This window comes from Montipora foliosa, chromosome 5, assembly GCF_036669935.1.
Source record: "Montipora foliosa isolate CH-2021 chromosome 5, ASM3666993v2, whole genome shotgun sequence".
Lineage (NCBI taxonomy): Eukaryota > Metazoa > Cnidaria > Anthozoa > Scleractinia > Acroporidae > Montipora > Montipora foliosa.
In genome coordinates, this window is record NC_090873.1 from 6522793 (window position 1) to 6527792 (window position 5000).

The window sequence follows — 5000 nt, forward strand, 5'->3', positions numbered from 1 at the left end:
TGAATCAAGATTTCACTGTTAAAAAAAGCAATATTTGTCTAAAAAAAAAATTCGTGCAGGGGGTTTCACCTGGAAAAAAAAATTCCTGCACAAGCAGTGCGCGAAAAAAAAATTCGTACAAGCTGAAAATCCCCCACCCACCCCCCCCCCCCCCCCCCATCACTTTTCTAATGGTCCGTCCCTTAGATCAGTCCCTGCGGCACTATTTCTGAAAATAACAATATTATAATTCATTTCTTTTACTGGTCACGATGTTTTTTATCCGACACCGACACCGCGACACCGCGTTTACATGGACGACACAAATATTGACACAGGGATAACGCATGAACCAAAACAATAATATTTAGAAATACAACTCATGCGTCAATAGTCCCAGTCCACCACGACTTGACGACTCGTACCGGAATGGGAGTCAATGTAGCGTTTACATGATACCGGTATAACTTTTCATACCGTTATGAGAATTTCGATCCGGTACAACTACCCGGATGAACTCATACTGGTATGAGTTGTACTGGTATGAGATTTTTCACCGGTATCATGTAAACAAATACAGAGCGATAAGTAAGAACCGGGATGAACTCGTACCAGAATGAAACTCGTACCGGTATCATGTAAACACCCCCTTAGAATTAGAAAAAAAAAGAACTATTAAAACCTATTTACAGTTCATGTCCATTAAAAAAGAGACTATTTTGAAGCGCAAGAGAGCTGTCTTCAAGCACAATTTTTTTAATTATAAAGAAAAAAAAAAGTCATAAAATTACGGTGATATTCGTATTTGTAATAAGAAAAATTCATGTCATAATCGTATTCTGACTAAAAAAAATTTGGAAATAAAGATAAGGTCCTTGAAGAAAAGCCACTTTTAGTAAAAAAATATATGCAGATGATGATAACAATAATAATAATAATAATAACAATCGCGATCGTCATCATCATAATCATCATAGTCATCGTCATCGTCATATTACTTTATTTCGGTCGTCATCTTATTTAGCTGAGCACAGGTGCTCTACAAATTGGGGAGCTCGAAAATCTAATGAAATCAAAGGAAGTCAAAGATGATAAAAAAATCAAATGTCAGGGTTGGTTTTTGATGAGAGTGGAAAACCGGAGTATCCGGAGAGCAGCAAAGTAGACAACCAAAAAAATCAACCCACAAATGACGTTGAGTCCAAGAATGAAACCCATGTCGTATTGGTGGAAGGAGAACACTCTCACTGATGCACAAACCCTACTCCCCTCTCCAACCCAAAAATTGGCAACAAGTTTTGAAAATCTATGGAAGAAAATAAAAATGATGCCAAAATGATCTCATGAAGTACATTAAACTAAATAATTATGCTTGTATACACGAGGAGAAAAATGTTTCTTCCGCATGTTTAGGAAGACGATCTCTTAACATAGCCGTCTGTGTTGATTGGATGAAGAAAAGTGTATCTTTTCTTCCAAATGGCTTAAAATTTGCATTTGAAAGTAAACCTTGAACATGTCTACGCATTTGAATTGCGAATTAACACTAAATTATGCAGTACTTTCCTGCCACGTTCCAACTCAAGAAACGCTATGGCGAAACAAACTCTTCGAGATTTACGCCATTTTCATGGCTCTTTTTCCTGAAGAAATGATGCCCATGTTGGAGACTTGCATTATGGAGGTCTTGTCAAACCCTTATGGTCGAGGTTCCGTCTATATCATGTTATCAAAGGGTTTAGCTGATGATTGCAAAATGGCGTGCAGGACACTCGATCGAGGAAGAAAACTTCAAGGTGTTATACAACGAATGCTTAACAGGTATGTCGACAATAGTTCTCTGTAACTCATATGTCTTGTCTCCATCAAGTAGTGTTTGATTTGCGGTGTAATAAACTACCTAATAACACACAAGATAAACGTGATATCCAGTTAATTTATGCCAGAGTAAAATATCAGCCATCAAGTCATTATCATGACTTATTTAATGTCATATCATATCTCTGGATATAATACTTGCTTTTGAAGAAATGTTTACGTTTTACAAAGTATGTATTGTATAATGCAGATTTATCTTATAATTAATATTTGTTTTGTAATCGTTTTTTAAGGAATAATATAAGCAGGTTAAAGATGATAACAGACTCATCATTTAATAAACACAATGCAGTTCCTTATTTACTATGACAAATCAGTACACAGCACACTGCGAAGTAATAGTTTATTTGCTTTAATGTACTTTAGGATTTCATTCCTAGACTCCAAAGATTGACTTCCCCATACTACATAACACTTATTTATATATTCATTAATCTTTATATTCATTTATTTATTATTTATTTATTTATTTATTTATTTATTACCTCAATATTCCCAGTATCTTATCACTGTGAATATTACAAAAATAATATAGAAAACGGATATAAAACAGCAAAGCACACAAAATCAACGAGATGGACAACAGCAATACGATACGACAGCTTGTAAAGCGTTCACATTGGGCTTCTTTATGATGGGGAATGAATGGTACATCACCCACTCACTTACAGAGAAGTGGCTCTACTTAGTTATTACATAGATACTGATGAAATGCTATAAAATACCAAAATTAAACGAGGCTAACCTGTAAGATGAAGTTTGATTTGGGTTCTGTGAGTCGTTGAAAAACATCTTCCAGTCTCACCAATGTAGCTCCAGGAACAATCGGCGCCAGGGATTTTATACACCACATTCGTTTGAGTTCCATAGGAGGCCTAAACTTGGAGGAAGGGAATTCTTGTTGTAAGGTCTTGTGAGGTCTAGTAACAAAGTTAATTCCGTTCTTTAAAAAGAAGACGAGCGAGGGGTTCTGTGATACCACGAACATGAGGAAGGCGGGCCATGGCGGTGGATTTATTTTCAATCAGATTGAAAAACAATACATACTATACAATACATACAATACATGCCCACCAATTCTTCCGGTGAAAGAATAAGTTCCGTGGAAGGCAGGTGGATAGTCGTTGGCAAGAAGGGCGTTAGTGACGTGATTAACTTCAGGCGATTTCCCTTTCATAGTATTCGATAGATTACAATTTCTTTTAGATTAGCGCATTTTCCCTTTTACCGTTTCTACAATTTTTTCACTCTTCCATTTTGTATATATTTCCATTTACATCTTAGTTTTTAAAGGCTTTAGTCTGGAAGCGGAAAGCTTACGTTTTTAAATTCTTAATCAGAGAACACTTTTTGACATGTAAATTAGTGAGGTTAACGAATTATGCTACTGGATAATGATTATTAATTTACGAGAAAAAGTGTCTCGAAAACAGAATATCATTTTCCCTGTGACGTGCATCGTGCCTTAGCGATCGTCTTCGATTTGATAACTTAAAGTATCTTCTTGAGACTTCTTGAGAGGGTTTTTGCCGAAAAGATATTCCCACAGTTCTTGAATTTTCAACAAACTGGAAAAGGTAACTATTCACAGACTTCAGTTCGAAGATTAAGACGGCAGGAGACAGTTTAGCAAGTTACGAGTCAGACCGTTCTTCAACAGATCAAAGAATCTCAGTCTTATTTAGCTGAAGTGTGTGCTTATTTTACCCTCTTCCAGTCGGAAATTATTTTTCATTACTAGTTGCTGTGATATTTCTAATTTTTAAAAACATTAACTCTGTAAAGGCGACTGATAATAATAAAAAAAAGGTACATTAATAACTCACTGAAAAATTATGTCCCCAACCTTTTGACACCCAAACCGGCTTAAACCGGCCAGACGTAGTATTTTACTCTGTCTAACGTCAGACCATTTTACTCGTCATTGGGGAACCCCTGGGAGGCAATGGGTTAACAATTAAAAATAAAAAACGTTATTTCCGGATATGTCTGCAATTCAGGGACAAAATTTTCATGAAGTGGCTGCGACAAAAATCGCATTTGTAAACGGGTCTTAAGAAACATTTTGGAAAGTAAACAAGGTGTTATACAGTGAGACCCGTTTTTCGAAAAAAAAGGAATGTCTCACTGCCAAGATGAATTAAATATTTATGAACATTTGGTAAACGGGTGCCATCATTCACAATTACCTAAGAAACATTTTGGAAAGTAAACAAGGTGTTATACAGTGAGACCCGTTTTGCGGAAAAACGGAATGTCTCACTGCCAAGATGAATTAAATATTTATGAACATTTGGTAAACGGGTGCCATCATTCACAATTACCTAAGAAACATTTTGGAAAGTAAACAAGGTATTACACAGCAAGACCCGGTTTGCGAAAATCACGTCTTAACAAGCACATCTTAACAAGTGTTATTGAAATCCAAAATGAAAATTGGGGGTAACCACGCATTTTTTGAAGATAATTAATCAACAATATTTGTAAAAAGCTTTAAAATACAGAGCAATGTATAGGCGTTCTTTTCCAAATTGAAGCTTAATTATCTCTGAAAAATGCGTGGTTACCCCAATTTTCTTTTTGGATACCTAGAGTACTTACTAAGATCAACTTTCTCCGGATAGTTTTAAACCGCGCAAAATTATCGTTGTCTTGGTAAGCATCACCGATAGGAAACCAGAGTATCTCGAGAAGCGCAGAACGTACGCGCAATAACAATAGTAGGTACCGTCCTTAAATTAAATTCGTCCTACACGCTTTATCCGTCTTAAGAAGACGGATAAAATATTCTGCTTTCTCCGCATGGCTTTATACTGCGTAAAAATATCCCTGTATTAATAAGCACTACCCATAGGAAATTGTGGGAGGCCTCTTGGTTAGTGTGCTCGACTCCGGATCGAGTGGTCCGGTTTCGGGGCCCGGCCGAGGACATTGTGTTGTGTTCTTGGGCAAGACACTTTACACTCACGGTGCCTCTCTCCACCCAGGTGCATAAATGGGTACTGGCGAAATGCTGGGGGTAACCCTGCGATGGACTAGCATCCCATCCAGGGGGAGTAGAAATACTCCTGTTCGCTTCATGCTAATGAAACCGGAGATAACTGCCAGCCTGATGAGCCTTCTGGCTCGTAAGCAGAGACCTA

General features: G+C 37.0%; 1 protein-coding gene across 3 annotated transcripts in view; it reads left to right on the forward strand.

The window, feature by feature from the left end:
* LOC138003490 (loricrin-like) overlaps positions 1 to 5000 on the forward strand; it is a 92072-nt gene that overhangs the window by 14003 nt on the left and 73069 nt on the right. For 2 of the 3 annotated variants that reach the window (XM_068849591.1, XM_068849593.1), the window contains exon 1: positions 1568 to 1800. The exons of the other annotated variant lie outside the window; for it this stretch is intronic. The gene's annotated coding sequence lies outside the window, so the exon portion shown is untranslated. Of the gene's footprint in view, positions 1 to 1567; positions 1801 to 5000 lie in introns of those variants that run through there. 3 annotated transcript variants of the gene reach the window in all.